The sequence below is a fragment of the Eublepharis macularius genome, chromosome 13, assembly GCF_028583425.1.
Source record: "Eublepharis macularius isolate TG4126 chromosome 13, MPM_Emac_v1.0, whole genome shotgun sequence".
In the NCBI taxonomy this organism is placed as follows: Eukaryota; Metazoa; Chordata; class Lepidosauria; order Squamata; family Eublepharidae; genus Eublepharis; species Eublepharis macularius.
Window position 1 is genome coordinate 12,543,003 of NC_072802.1, and position 16,682 is coordinate 12,559,684.

Genomic DNA, 16,682 nt, shown 5'->3' on the forward strand with positions numbered 1-16,682 from the left:
ATATACTATAAGATCTGGACTTCAAGGCTAGATGTTTTCTCCCTCAGCTTCCCCACCCCAAGCCCTGTTCTTCCCTGAATAGGATTCCTGACTTAGTCGGGGTGTGAACCCTCCATAGTTGCCTCACACCCCCCCATTAATATCTCAATGACTCCATCCTTGCCAGGGCCGGATCGAGGGGGGGCAGGGGGGGTAGTCTGCCCCCGGTGCCACCAGGGAGGGGGCGCCAGGAGCAGCTGCCAGAGGGTGCAGGCAGCAGCCCCCCATGCCTCGCAGCCCCCCGCGCTGCCTTTCACCTGCCCCGCAGGACGGGGTGGCCGGCTTACCGCACACCCCCTGTCCTGCAGGGCAGGCAAAAGGCAGCGCAGGGGGCTGCAGGGCTGCCCGCGCCATTCGCCTGCCCCGCAGGACAGGTGGTGGCCGGCCGCCCCCTGTCCTGCAGGGCAGGCGAATGGCGTGGGTGGCCACGCTGCCTTTTGCCTGCCCTGCAGGGCAAGGGGTGCGCAGCAAGCCGGCTGCCTCCTGTCCTGTGGGGCAGGCGAATGGCGCGGGCAGCCTTGCAGCCCCCTGCGCTGCTTTTGCCTACCCTGCAGGACGGGGTGTGTGGCAAGCTGGCCCGCCCCCTGTCCTGCAGGGCAGGCGAAAGCAGCATGGGGGGCTGAGAGGCCGACCGCGCCATTCGCCTGCAGGGAGGTGAATGGCGCGGGTGGCTTCCTAGCCCTGCACACTGCCTCCGTTCTGCCCAGCGTGATGACATCACCGAAGTGACGTCATCATGCAGCGCGGGGAGCGCGCGCGCACTGTGCGCGTGCACGAAGTGGCCAGCCCCGGGTTGCCTCGGGTGTGGGCAACCCTAGATCCAGCGCTGATCCTTGCCTGAGTGAGTGTTAAGTAGGGACATATTTATTCATTTGCTTCTTTGATGACCAAGGGTGAAGCCACCTCCTCTATTCTGTTCTTCTGCTAAGACTCACATCCCGACCGGCTGCTTTTTATATCAAAAAAGAAACATTTGGAGAAAAGGTACCTAAAGTTTCATGGGACGTGTCCCTAGATCTTTGCTGGGTTGCCTTTGGCAAGTGACTCATTCAGCAGCAACTCACCGCCGACAATACCCACCCACAACCCAATAATTCAAGCCTTTCTTACTGGTTGTTGAAAAGATTAAATGTAATAATGTCTGTAGAGCACGGAATGCTCAATAAACACTAGAAACTGGGATGATTAATATTGCTAAAGGAGGCCTTGAGCTCCTCAGACACTTGTGACTAAAGTTAGCCCAAATAAGAGATGTCATCTTAACCTATTCTATATCGGCAACCATCTGCAACGGATTGCTCATCAAATGAGAAGCCAATTTCACATCTGCTAATACGGCAGCACGGAGGAGTCAGGTGGCCCTTCAGTGGCTCCATGGCCATCAAGGGCTGCTCATTCCTACGGCTGCACCCTCTGGAGAGGAGCTGGACAAAAGAAGGAGGCTCCCTTCATTGCCTGGCGTGATTATGAAACCAATTTCTCTCACACTGATTGCCTAAATTGGAAAACAAACAAAAACACAAAAAGAACTGAGATGCTGTGGCCCATTAGGTAGCATAAAAGAGACTGGAGGGACAACATAAAGTTTGCCGGAGGCATTGTGTGACCCATGATGCTTTTCTCATGCTAATGTGAGGACCTGTAAACGCCATCTGCTCCTCCTGAGGTCCCAGCCTTGGGCTGAGAGAATTGGTTGGCTTTATTCATGCAAGGCCATCTAGGCTATTAGTGACACTTTGATTGTTTTCCGTGGTATCAGAAGTTCTAATGGAAAGGGTTGTCACGTGCAATAATGGGAGGCAAGCAGCGGACGGCTCCCAGTTGACTGGTGCTTGAGAACAAAAGAAGCCATCGCGCAGACCTTGATCTGTTTGCAGGGAAACCTGTCAAAGGACCTCAGATTGTTTTGTCTTTCCCCTTTTAAAAAAACCCGCTTCCTCTGAAGGTCATTTCATTATAGACATCTTTTTAAAATCCATAGATAAGCATTTGTTTTAATTTGCTGAAGAGCATTTACCCACTCTGTTCGAGAACAGTATTATTTTATGAACGCTAAAATAATGAAGACAGCATGCAGACAAAAAAAAATTTAATGAGTGGTTGGGTAGAAATCTATTCACCATGTTGAAAAAAGAGGTGCAAGCGTACCCTTGGGGCAGATGGCAGCAGAGAGAGAAGTCCTGCCGAAATGAGACAGCCCAGCCCCAACCACTGCAGATGGATGGCTGAGGCCTCGGAAGACACGCCTGAAGTCATGGCAGCTTAGTAGGGCTCCGAAATGGGAATCCATCCACCACAGCAGTGGAAAAGCACACCCAGGCGAGGTAGTCTTCCCCATGCAAAGGACTGTAGCTCTGATGGAACAGTGATAAGGGCAGCCATTCTGGGTGCCACAGAATGGAGATCTCCCAGAATTACAACTGATCTCCAGGCCATAGAATTCAGTTCCCCTGGAAAAAATGGCTGCTTTGGAGGGTGGACTGTATGGCATTGTATCCGGCTGAGGTCCCTCCCATCCCCAAACCCTGCCCTCTCCAAGCTCTACCCCCAAATCTCCAGGAATGTCCAAATCTGGATTTGGCAGCCTTAGGTAGGACCTTTGGGTGTGGGCATGGTAAGGAAGGCAAGGCTATTATCACCCCTATTGAAATGGGCTGCGTCCCCCAGTTGTACTAGTTTCCCTATTTAGAAATGATGGAATGGACCTGTTCTGCCGAATCCAGTATAGTGCAGTGCCTTTTCTGTTTGTTCTTAATGATGAATAGAGGCAAGGGGTCAGCAACAGAAACATGGACCTGACCAGCAATTAAGATATTCTACTAAATCCCATCTCCAGGTGTCCCAGATATGATATAGGCCCTTATTTACTAGGGACAGTCATGGTCTTATTTTGGGATTAGATGCATTCATAGATCCTTCAGTGGCTCCTGACTAAATGGAGTGTCCGCACTCAGAGGAGCATCAGTGCAGTCAGCGTGGAAACGGGACGCTGGGCTAGATGGTCCCTGGATCGGACGAAGCAGAGCCGCGCTAACGTTTTAATGAAAGGGCTTCTGTCTAGTTCTGTATTTTGCTGGACTCTTCAGGGACAGATCAGCGCTTGCTCCATTGATTACAAAACCAGGAGTCCAAGCACTTTTTAAAGAATCTGACAGTGACATCCTAAGCAAAGTTACTCCAGAGACTGACCCCTACAAGAGGGCCTGTGCTGGTGCTGATCCAAACACTGTTTCTGGAGCTAAGGTCTCCTATTTGGCCTGCCTCCCAGAACCTTGTATTGGGAATTGCTGTGAATAAAGAACTGAGAAAGACAAAAGCCCTCTGTACCCCAAAACAATCTTTGGATCATTCCAAATCACACAGCCCTGAACTCCAGAGACTGTCCTCTACAAGAGGGCCTGTGCTGGTGCTGATCCAGTATTTTATTTTAGTTGGGAAAGAATAGTTCGGTATAGAATCTTTTTTTTAAAAAAAATCTATCCTTGTTAGTATTGAAATCCAGAATGATGTAGTTGTTAGAGTGTGGGACTGGATCTGGGAGAGCCAGGTTCAAACCCTGCTCTGCCATGGAAGCTTGCTGGGTGACCCTGGGCCAGTCACTTAGTTTCATCCTAACCTCCCTCACAGGGTTGTTGTGAGGATAAACTGGAGGAGAGGAGAATGATGTCAGCTGCTTCATGTCCCTATGGGGGGTGGGGAGGCAGGACATAAGTGAATTTTAAAAACAGGCAGCTGTGGGCTGGGGAGACAGTACCCAAGCCCCGCCCTTTACCCAAGCTATCAGCCAAGCTGTGGGTCTGCTTCGAGCTGAGAGGGAGAGCAGATGAGGAAATGAGTGAAATGTTGGTTAAATCAAAGTAGATCTCTCCACTGCAGCCAATGTCCTGGTAAACAGCGCATGGGACATTGCCCAAGAATTGGCATTACTTCTGGCCCAGGGTAACAATTTCACTGATTACGGTAACTGCCTTGGAAGGAACAGGAGCCTGTCCCTGAAACGTTGCCAGTCTTGATGTGACCCCTTCCATGCCTGTGGCAATTCCCCCCACCCTTGTAGGGGCCTCACTTTTGGGATTCCAGAGGCTCCATTGAGTTAGGGATACCTAAGCAGTTGAACTTCTGGCTGAATCTAAAGAATCTGATTTCTGGGGGAAGAGAGAGGTTGATACTAGACTGGTTTGGGAGTGATAAACATAGGTGGCTGCTCATTTTTCACAGAAAAAAAACCCTGAAAACAAAGAGCCTCTTTATATGAAGCACAGTCTGACTCCACTGAGAGAGCCCCATGCAGCCTTCTGAATAGGTCTCTTTCATTCCTCCAGGTCCAATATGACTTCTCAGTTAAACATTCTACCTACACACTTCCGTATATTTACTTTGGGCCTTCAAAGATCGTAGGGAGGTGGACGGCCAGCAGCCAGCAAGCAAAGGGGCTCCAATGAAAATACAGTTGCTATTTTTCTAGCACCGTGGAATTGTACAGTTTGTGTTGGTGCCAAATAAAAGCCTGCATTTCTGTTTACTGCTGAAAGGTTGGAGAGACAACAAGCCTGGAAGGTGAATACCAGTTAATGGTTCTTGATAACACGGCAGCATGAAACATGTTTTGCTGTTACTTCTTACCTACACCCCTCTGCATATCCCACCCTATTCAATCAGGCCCGCTTTTGTCATTCACTAGCTATTATCATTCAGCTTCTGTAATCACACTTCAAGATATAAGGACAGATAGACTCACATTCTAGCTGTATCATACCCTACCACTAATTTTGTTAGTCTTATAGGCACTACTGGACTCTTGCTCTTGTTACAGACAGACTAACATGGCTACCCATCTTGATCATTCTAGTCTGCTGAACGTGTGAAGCAGGCATTTAATGTTAACTGTACCTGTCTTCCAAGGGCTAGGCGCTGATTCACGGTTCCCCACCTTACAGCTGTCCTCAGCCATATTGTGGCAAATTTGAGCTCAGATTTCCTGATTGAATGTCCAATATTCTATCCATCAGTGTACATTCCTAGACATTCCAGTTCTAACTTTATGAGCACTTCTTAATTCTTAAACTGAGAAGCTTAAAAAAAATTGCAGCATGAAGCAACAAAATTAGGATTTCATCAACTGATTTGATTGCCTTTCACAAGATTTGAAAAGGGAGCACCCAAAAGAACTGTTGCACGTATCTGCACTTTGCACAAGTCTGTATGCAGAGATGCATAAACCACATTTTGCACCCCCTCCATACTCTAGTCCGTGGCCGGTGCTAACAGCTTCCCCTCTCCCTTGGCCGTGCTTCCATTATGATGGCCGAGAAGAGCAGCCTACCTCAAAATGAACCACAGCTGGCTGTTATATATAAAAGAATGGTAAGCCATTTCCTGTGAAATGGCATTACCTTACACTTGCAGTCATTCCAGAGAGAATTCTGGGAACTGTAGTTTGAGGGAGGAGGGAACTCAACAGAGATTCTCAGTATCCTCAAACAAGAGTTCCCATGATTCTCTGGTGAAATCCATGGCAATGAGTGGCATAAAAATAGCATTGATGCCCTGATGAAATAGAACACTGGCGCAAAGGCTATGCAATTAATTCCCAGCCTGAATCCCCACCTCTGCCACAAATGTGCGAGTTCACCATAGTCATGCCACTCTCTCTCAGTTCCAGATTCAGCACCACCTCTCATTGGACAGCTCTCCAGGGGTGCGTCAAACTGCTGTTATCCTAAAACCTTTCACTTTTGTAAGATTGGTTCTGTCTGCTTCAAGAGAGCTTGAAACCTACTTATTTAGCCACATTTCCCAGTATATGCCAGCACACAAATTATACACCCTGGCAGCCTTCTCCTGGTGGTACCCTCTCTTAGACTTGTCCAAATGGAAACAGGTAGGACAGGTGATAGGTCTATTCCTCCAGGATAGCCCACCAGAGTGAGTGTAGAGGGCGCCTTTGCTTGATGACTTTAGAAAGGTATGTAAGACAGTTTTACTCCAGTAGATGGTAAAGTGGTGTGGAAAATATAGCTTCTTTAATTGTGTATTTAAAATTTTGTATATTATTATTTACTAGTAACAAAGCCCGTTGTCAGACTGTCAGTATTCTTGTCAGAGCTCTAGCCAGAGTCACCCCATTTTAACCTACTATAATCTGTAGTTGTTTAGCTTTCCTCCCTCTAGGCCCAGGTGGTGACCAGGCCGCATATATCCATGGGAGAGAAGAATCCTTATCAGCCCGTTCCGGCCAATGACCTTGCTGTCTTCAGATTCTCATGCCTTCGCCGACAGGACTAAGGGGGGAGGCTGGGAATGGGTGTTTGAAGTGTTACTTTCATTCTCTGTGTCATTCTCAACAAAGCTTTCGGTCAGCCAAGGGCCTCAAGTTCTTGGATGGTGGACACCTGTATCCTGAGCATGTTCTTCCAATAAACCTTTGAAACCAAGAAACCTTGTGCTTCTTGCAGAGGGGGGAGACGAACTCTAGATAACTGGGATTCTATAGTATGACACCCGTTGTGGGGAAAAATACAAGGGGCTCTAGAAAGGGGAGGGCGGGCAGGCAGGCATTCCCTCCACCACTGTCATTGATCCTGGCCAGATTAAGGCAGGGAGGGTGGCCATGGCAACCTCCTCTGCACCTGACTCCAGCCTAGTGAAGGGAGGTGGCATTGCCACCTGCTCTGCACCTGATCCCAGCTCGGTGAAAGGGGCAGGTGGGCATTGCCTCTTGCTCTGCACCTGATCCCAGCTGGGTGAAGGGGGGGGGGAAGACATTTCCACCTGCTTCACTACTGATCCCAGCTGGTAGAAGGGGAAGGTGGGCATTGCCGCCTGCTCCACTCCTGATCCCAGCTTGGTGAAGGCATAGCGGGCATTGCCACATGCCCACTACTGTTCTCGGCCAGGGGAAGGGGGAAGCAGGTATTGCCGCCTGCTTTGCTCCTGATCTGAAATGGGTAAAGAGGGGATGGGCATTGCCACCTTCTCCGCTCCTAATCCCAGCTGGGCAAAATGGGGCTAGGCATTGCCACCTTCTCCCCTCCTGATTCCTGCTGGGGGAGGGGGGGGAGGGCATTGCCACCTGCTCTGCTTCTCATCCCAGCTGGTGAAGGTGGGGGATGGGGATTGCCACCTGCTTTGCTCCTGATCCCAGCTGGGTTAAGACGGGTCAGGCATTTCAACAGGGGTCAGGCATTGCCACCTGCTGTGCTCCTGATCCAGCTGGGTGAAGGTGGGGGGAGGGCATTTGCCCTCTCTGCTCCTGATCCCAGCTAGGTGAAGGTGGGGGGGCGGGCATTGCTCCGCCCCTTATCCCTGCTGAGTGAAGATGGGGGATGGGCATTGCCACCTGCTTTGCTCCTGATCCCAGCTGGGTTAAGACAGGAGTCGGGCATTGCCACCTGCTTTGCTCTTGATCCCAGCTGAGTGAAAGTAGGGGGTGAGCATTGCCCCTCTCTGCTTCTGATCCCAGCTGTGAGAAGGCAGCAAGCAGGCATTGCCACCTGCTCCGTGCCTGCTCCTGACCTTGGCTTCCCACCGTGGTGTGCTCTCTGGAGGTCTGGCTGGGCTTCCCTCCACAGCAATGCCCTCTGGAGGCACACCAGGGTAGGAAGTGAGTTGTCTTGAATATGCTTAGCTTTTTATATAGTAGGATTGTTAGCAACTGTAAGTCAGAGGAGACAAGGCCAGATATAAATATTTAAAATCAATGAATCTTTTGCATAAAAATGAAATGTTAACGTTTCACAATTCTAGCAAAAGTTTAGATATTGATGAAAAATGATCAAATGTTGCTCCGTGGCTGTAATTTGGAGAATGATTTGAGGTTGGCCTAAAGAAGATGACTGGTTTCCTACCCTTCTGTGCAGCAAAATTGGAGGAAGTCTGGTGGATCAACAAGAAAAACTTGGGAAACACCAAGGCTGCTCAGAACAATATAAATGATTGGAAAAACGTGTCCATTTCTGTTGATATGCCCATTAAAGAGAACAAAAGCGCTCAACACAAAATTTTACCCTGTCACTCAATACATTTTAAGTTATAGCACTCTTGGGTCCAAAACAGATGACCAGCATTTCAACGTTTCACTAGATTTCCCAGCAATGCCTTCTCTTGCAACTCCATCACATTTTCTGGCCCGCCCTTTAGGTGTTTCTCCATCTTTCCCATTGCATAAATCTCTAGAGAGGTGGAGATGATTTTAGGGCCCTCCTTCCTTGGACACACTAATAATCAGGGCTTTTTTTCAGATGGATCGCCGTGGAATGGCGTGCCGGCATGTCCTGAAAATACTGGCCCCACAAACCCTCAATCTCCAGACAGAGATCGGTTCCCCTGGAGCAGGGGGGGCCAAATGGTGGCTCACGAGCCACATATGGCTCTTTGAGCCGTATTTTACAGCCCTTCCTCACCATGCCAGGTGCTCCTCTGTGGGCACTGTGCTTGGCCATCCCCCTGCTCACACCAACACTGCCTCAGCACTTAGGAGGAAGGGGAAGGGGGAAGGAAGGAAGGAAGTGCTGAGGTAGAGGTGGCCCCAAACTTCCTGTCCACAGCGGCATTCATGTTCACATTGTTGCCTTCAAATCTCACAACTGGCATGCGAGGAGAGTCCTCGCATGTTCTGCCCCTTGCCTCGAGCGCACCAAAGTTCAGTGGGCTTACTGCCAGGGCATGTTAGTTCAGGAAGACACCCTGTCCGCTGTGTGGAAGACTAGCGTGCCTGTAAGTGCACACGTGCAGGACTGCTGGAGCGGAGAGGCCTGTGCTTAAGATTGTGTGGCTCTGCTTTCTGATCTCTCGTGCCTGAAATGTTACGAGGGGCAGTTTTCAGGTCCCGTACCAACACCCTAAATACAATTTAGTGTAGACTAGAACTTGGCACACAGGAACAGTGTATTTAATAATGTATATTTCTTTCTTTCCATGTCTTTCTTTGTTCCTTACTCCTTTCCTCCCTCCCTCCCTCCCTCCTTCCTTCTTTTCTTTCTTTGTCCCTCCCTCCTGCCCTATCTTATTTATTTAATTATTTGTCCTTTCCTCCCTCCCTCCCTTCCTCCAACCCTCCTATAGCACGTGAAAATAATATGATTTCAAAGAATCCCGTGTGTTTCTCCCTCATTTTCCTCTTGAGAGTTCCACCACCTCTTTTCCCAGAAAAAAAAAAGCCCTGCTAACAACAACAACAACGTTCGATTTTTATATCACCTTTCAGGACAACTTAATGCCCACTCAAAGCAGTTCACAAAGTGTGTGATTATTATCCTCAGGACAATCATCCTATGAGGTGGGTGAGGCTGAGAGAGCTGCGACTCTCCCAAGGTCACCCAGCTGGCTTCCAGGGGAGGCGTGGGGAGTCAAACCTGGCTCTCCAGACTAGACTCCTGTCGCTCTTAACCACTACACCAAATGTATTTCTTCAACAAGGAAGAACAAAATGCTCAGGGGAGCAGCAGTCTACCAGACTGCTCACAACAAAAATTCACAACAAAACTTTTAATTGCTTTGTAAGAAGAACTGAAGATGGAAGAAGAGAAGATCACTGGACATGTGGAGATTATTGGCAGTCAAGACTGGAGCCCACCACACATCCTGAACAGATGACCTGAACAACAACAACAACAAGGCAGGGATTTAGGCTGTGTGTTACCACTCAGTTGTGGCCCAAAGAGAAACAAGCCGCAATCATCGAGGGAGCCTCGTTGCGCCAATAGGCCAGAAGCGGCCAGAGATTCTCCTGACTCCTGAGAGGTCTCCCCAGTCAGGTTTCCTTGCTGCCAGGCGACCCTTGGCATAAACCTCCTCTTGCTGGCCTTGCCCTGCCTCCAACTGCTCGAGAGCCGGGTCTAGACAAGCTTCACAATGCAACGATCTTCACGATCTTCACAAGAATGCCTTCTATATCCACTGTTCTACATGCCTACTAGTCTGCTAGATGATTGCACCTCATTTCACCTTGCTTCCTCATGGACTATGAATGTAGTACAAAAGGCTATCCATTTCAGTTATTCAGTCAATGCTTCTACTCAAAACCATGTTGGTCAGTTGCCAACGGAAATCACTGGAAATCACACTCTAGGAATTTCAGCCAATCTTTACGGTCTTTACCACAGACATTGGGGGAATTCCTAGAGCAGCATGGGGGCAGGTGATATTGCCACATCAGTAATTCTCCACTTGCACCCCCAAAAGTTCCAGGGGTTGCTGACACATAACTAGCAACCCTGTTGCACAATGTAAAGGGCCCTGCATTGTCTGCATGGCAGAGCACAGGCCGTACAGAATGGCCCAGGTTCATGAAGCATCTCCCATTTAGAAGAACTCAGGCAGTAGGCTAGAGAAAGACCTTTCTCTGCTGGAGACCTCGGTGTGGATAATCTTTAGCTGAACATCTGCCTTGCCATGTCTTGCTCCGTGGCTTTTTTAAAGCAGTCCATCCCTCCTATATCGCAGCCAGACCAGGTGGGGTGGGAGGGTGCTGAGATTGTGGGGAAAGGGTTCGGCCTTCAGTGTGCTGGAGTGTCTAAACAGAGTCTTATAAGGATCTAGAAGACCCAGATTTGAATCTCTGCTCTGTCACGAAAGCTTGCTGTGTGACCTTGAGCCAGTCACATTCTCAGCCTAAACGACTTTATAAGATTGTTGTGAGGATAACATGTAGGCGAGGAGAATGACAAAAACCAATTTGGTTTCTCATTGGGCTGAAAGGCAAGGTATAAATGAAGTAAATTAATTCAACTTCTCTTCCCCTCCGTAGTTCCAAGCCAAGAGCTATTTACCAGTAAAAATTAGAACAAAGTCTCCTCTAGTTTGACTTGAGCTGGCGGTTAAACTCCTGCTGCGTAGCGTCTAATAGAGAGGGGAGTTATTCTCTCAACCCAAGCTGAGTCCCGTTACAGAAGATAGATGCTGTTGCGACATTATCATCTTCTGCCACTTAAATGAGTCACAGGAAGCCTGTCACCAAACAAGGCCGAAAGCCCCATCAGCCCTTAGCTGCTTTTCCGTTTGTCATCGCACCCAGGTCAAAATTCACTGACCTGACAAAAGAACAGTTGTCATTAGCCACCTATTAATTGTCCAGCAATCAAAACAATTAATTGAAAGAAACCAGAGTTGGTTGGAAACGAGTCCGTTAAATGGTAAACAACACGGGATCTTCTGGCTTTTGTGTTTTCTTTTTCATAAAAAGCTTCACAAAGGGGGCGGGCCTATATTTTCTGTTTACAGAGCAAGTGAAAGTGAACCCACACCTTCCATTTAACCCACCACCCATCAAGGCAGCTTATAAACTCACTCTGAAGGAACCGCGGCCACATGAGGAGGCAACAGTGAGTGATGGGTGAACAACATGCCATGACTCCCTTCTATTGACACTCACTTTTTGTAAGCACACAAAAAACATAAGGAGGTCCCCCCCACCAGTGCTCACAAAAGAATCTGACATGATCCCCACACTGTTTAGACAGCTCTCACATGCCCAGTGCAGACTCCTATGAGCTGTTGGAGCTCTGGAGAACCACATTCCCCAGTTTCTTGGGCCTAAGATGCTGCTTTAGCTGTGTTTTTTGGTTCTCTGCACCTAAGTGTGCATGTATCTGAAGGGGTGGTGGTGGTATAGCTCTTGTACCACCAGATAATTGGGAGTAAGGGGGGGCTGGCCTGGTGAAAGCCCCACCCCTGCCAAATTCAAAAGGACCAGAACTCGTCTTCCAGGGGGCAAGCATTTTCAAGAGGGAAGGATTACATTTCATGCTCTCCCAAATCAAAGTTGGACAGCATCACAAGTAGCAACCTACGGCACCTGACCATAAAATGAAGACAACATTGCTGTGGTATGAGAGAAGTGTCAAGGCTATGGCATACCTGTTGTGCTAGGCAGTTGCCTGATCCACACACACATGCTCACCATTGGACGACTGCAGACTCAAGTGATGCCCTGCGTGGTCAAAAGGGCCACAACAGCAGGAAGAGCACAGCGAAAGTTTGGATAGCACCTCAAACCCAGTGCTTGCTCAGCAGAGGGAATTGGAGTCCATTCCCATGGTTGCCTACCAGCCACTGAGTTAGGGTTGCCGACCTCCAGGTGGGGCCAGGAAATCTCCTAGAATTACAACTGGTCTCCAAACAACAGAGATTAGTTTTCCTGGAGAAATGGCTTCTTTGGGTGGTGGACTGTATTGTATTGGTCCCTCCCCTGGCTCTGCCCCCAAAGGGAGTCGGCAACCATACACTTGAGTGTACAGTGCAGAGAAATCAAGTGATGTGCATGAACCAGCCTTTATCCTTCCCTACAACCCCTCATCTATCATATTTATTCCACCCCTCCAAGGAGCTCAGGATGGGACACGTCAGGATTTGTTTCATTTCATCTTTACAACATCCCTGTGAGGCAGGCTAGGCTGAGGGATGGCCCAACTCTAAGTCACCCTAGAAGGTTCGGATTCAATTAAGCATTCAGTTCCAAGCCCAGCTCTATTCTGTTACATCACCCATTTCACAGGTTTGGCTAATCCAACAGCAGCTTGTGCATAACAGAATATGCAAAAGGTGCTCATTGAAAAAAAATGGATAAAATGTGCAGAAAGATCTGTTCAATTCAGATGACCCAACATTGGTAGATCCTGAATGGAGAGCTGCCCCAAGACAGTGTAGCTGCAATCCTAAGAGCATTTTCCTGGGACCTACTTCTGAGTAGACCCACTTAGGCTTGTTCCTCATGTCACCCCTGCATGTATATCACATAAACTGCCCCAGGATCTCTTGGCACAACATTGCCAGGGAGTTGCTTCCCTATATTCTCTCTCACACTGCAAGGGATTCCAAGGAAAACAATTTGGCTCTGACTCTCCTGAAGTCTTCCCAGGTGGCAGGCAGGTGCCTCAAGATCACGGCCTGACACATCTCCCATTCCCCCCCCCCCGCCCCACCGGCCGCTTTTAAACATCCAGCATGATGAAGAATTCTGCAGAAGTCAAAACCCTGCACTCTGTTTTTTGTCATTTATTAGTGGTGGAAAGTGCTGTGAAGTCGCAGATGGCTTATAGCAACCCCTGCTGGTGTTTCCAAAGCAACAGATGAACAGAGATGAATTGCTGTTGCCTGCCTCTACATAGCAACTCTGGCCTTCAATGGAGGCCTCCCATCCAATTACTAACCAAGGCTGACTCTGCTTAGCTTCTGAGAACTGTCTTGGCTTGGGCTATCCAGGTCATTTATTAGTCTTAATTCAAGACTGTATGTGGCTTTTGTTTTGGGATACTTTTTCTGGATCAGTGTGGCTGCCTGAAACTTCTGCCTATGAATACCAACACTCCTAGGCAAAAACATGGGACGTGCTCATGTATAACACATCCCAGCCAAGGGGAAGATAATGCAGCAAACTGGTCCATCCGCGAGAGATGCGTCCCACCTCATTGGCTGCCTTTTCCATGATGGATGCTAGAAAGGTGAACGGTGCTTTGAAACTGCAAAACAGCCCAGTCAGTCATCCCAAGAATGAATCACAATTTTATAGGCAGGATGGAGTGGAAGTATCAGCCATTTTTAATGCTTTAGATTGGGTCTCTGATGTTCTGGGCTCAGTTCCCAGCTCCAGTGCGGAAACTCGGCATGACCTTGGCCAAATCTGTTCCCTTCCCATTGCATAAAACCCATTGCTAGCCACTGCCTTTACTAAACCTCTCCTCCTGTCATCTGCATTGCAGTAGTAGGGAATGAGGACTAAGGACTAGTTGCATGTGTAGCACTAACTGCTGCTGTCAAGTTCACTGTGTGAACCGTGGGTCAGGATTGGCCCCATTCACTGTATTATTATTTCCTATTGTTGTTGTTATCATTGCCCTCGTCCCTCTTCTGGGAGCATTCCCCACTAAAATCCTGTCTAAGAAAGTATCATTAGAATGAATGCCAATTCTATCCTGTTTATACCTGCCCCTATCTCCCTTCCTCCTCCTTGTCTTCTCCTGTACAGCAAACTAGCAACAAAGCCCGTTGTGGGAAAAATACAGCAGGCTCTAGAAATGGGAGGGTGGGCAGGTGGGCATTCCCTCCTCCTCTGTCACTGATAACAGCTGGATGAAGGAGGGGGGGAGGGCGAGCATGGCCTCTTCCTCAGCACCCGATCCCAGCTGAGTGAAGGGGGGACAGGCATTGCCACCTGCTCCACTACTGATACTGGCTAGGTGAAGGGGCAGACATTGCTGCCTTCTCTGCGCCTGATCTTGGCTGAGTGAAAGGGAGGTGGGCTTTGTCACCTGCTCCCCTCCTGATCCCAGCTGGATGAAGGGCAGGTGAACATTGACACCTGCTCCGCTCCTGAACCCAGCTGGGTGAAGGCGGGGGATGGGCATTGCCACCTGCTCTGTTCCTGAACCCAGCTGGGTGAAGGCGGGGGATGGGCATTGCCACCTGCTCTGTTCCTGATTAGACATGGGTACAAACCGAAAAAACCGGACCATCTGATTCGTGATTTGTTGCATTTCCACGAACCAGGAACCAGGAACTTCCATGAACTCTTCCCAGCTCACGAATGAGTTCGTGGTTTGTGGATTATCAAATGCCCAGGGTCGGCTGCTAAAGCCAGCGCCGGGCATTTGAAACAGGCAGCCCCCTTCTCCTGCTGCTCGCGGCAGCAGGAGAATGGGGCTATCACAGACCCCGTGCCGGCTTCAGCCTATTGGCTGAAGCTGGTGCAGAGTATGTGAAGCTGACAGCCCCATCAGCTGGAGAAGGGGTCTGTCAGCTTCACTTGCCCTGCATGGGCTTCAGCCCATGGCCTGAGCCCAGCGTGGGGTCTGTCAAACTGACAGCTCCCATACTCCTTCCATCCTGGGTGGCAGGAGAACAGGCTTGTCAGCTTCACTCACCCCGCACCGGCTTCAGCCCATCGGCTGAACCCAGCATGGGGGCTGTGAAACAGACAGCCCCGTTCTCCTGCCGCTCGGGTGGCAGGAGAAAGGTCCTGTCGGCTTCACTCACCCCTCACCAGCAGCTTCACTCACCCCGCATCAGATAGGATGGCACTCTACACCCTGGCTTCTAGGAAAATAGGGCCAAGTGTGGCAACTAGGAGAGTAAACACCTGATACAGATTGTTGTCTTATACGCTGGTAGAAACCATTTGGTTTTAATGTTGTTTATTTTTACATTTTAGGTAAAATGCATTTTATTGTAATTGTATTTATATGCATGTAATTATATTTGTATTCATGTATTTTTTTTGTCTTTTTAATGAAAGGTTTTAGATTGTGAAGGTCTATGACCGTATACAATAAATTATCTGTCTGTCTTCACTCACCCCGCATCAGCTTCAGCCCATCGGGTGAACACAAGCAAAAAAAGTGGACACCCACCCGGGAAACTAGAAAATATTTCTATATATTGTAATAGTATGTGATGAAACCAAAATGATCAAAAATATATCAAACATTCATACAGTCATACAGAAAGTGTATTCATACAGTCTTAATGATTTCTAGACATAATACATACAAAAGTCTACAAATTTGAAAGTTTCTGCACAGACTCAATGTCCCATGAAAGTCTTCTCAATAACAAACGCTCCAGGTATGTACTGCACAGTAAGTATATGTCCAATTACGACAGTATTTAAATTCTTCTCATGTTTCTTTATCTGTTCTCTTTCAGGTGCCTCATAAGATGTTACACAAAGGATCCAACATGGAACAGCCCTAGCTGCAACCGGCTAGATGGCAGATTTCGTCGTCCCGACTTCCTCAGGGGCTGTGGGATCACCTGAATCAATGCGAGTACTTCATACAACCCAGAGGATGACACGGAAGCCGAAGTGGACGGTGTGGGAGGATGAGCTTTCTTCCTTCACTGTACTCGGCTATGCTTTGCTAAGAGGCCTTATCAGTGCAGCTGGTAGTGTGTGGGAACCAGGCGTGGGAACTTCGGCTGGGCACCTTTTGCAGGACTTTCGCGGACTTCAACTGACTTGTTTGGACTGGGGGAGGGGGACTGGAGTATAACCTCTCGGGGAAGACTTTGCTTCAGCATTCTGGGCAATCTCTGTGTATCTGAATAAAGACCCTTTTAACTCAAACCACTGTGTTGGATGAAGTGGAGAGTCTGAGAGAATCCCCTGGCCAGGCCTGACAAGGTGTGCGTTTTTTCAGGTCCTGCCCACATCCGGTACCATTTTCCTTGCCTCAGCCCTGGGGCCCCCGTGTTCCCCTACAGATACTGAACGACTTTGGGGTGGTTCAAAGGAATGGCTAGATCACTATTTAATTATAACATTATAATGATCTACTGCAACAATGTACTGATTTAAAAGTAAACTTCTAGCCTGCTTATGTACACAGTTATAAGAAGAAAGGTGCAGGCTGCATGTTTTCCCTTATAACACTGCAATCATAAGGGCTGGAGCCTTTCATTTAAAAAAGTAAGCTGGTAATTGGTGGGTCATGGCAATAGGCTATACCAATTCCCAGTGTTTTTAAGGGGGACTGGCCAAGGGGGTGGGGGGCTGGCGAAGGAAACGGCAGGGAAAACTGCTGTGTGGGTGCTCTGTTGAAGTGCTTCACAAATGGTCTCTTTGTGGAGTCAGCCTTAAGTACAAAGAAACAGATTGTCATTTAATATCCAGTACTATTCATTCTTTACAGACATGCTAATTTTGTCTT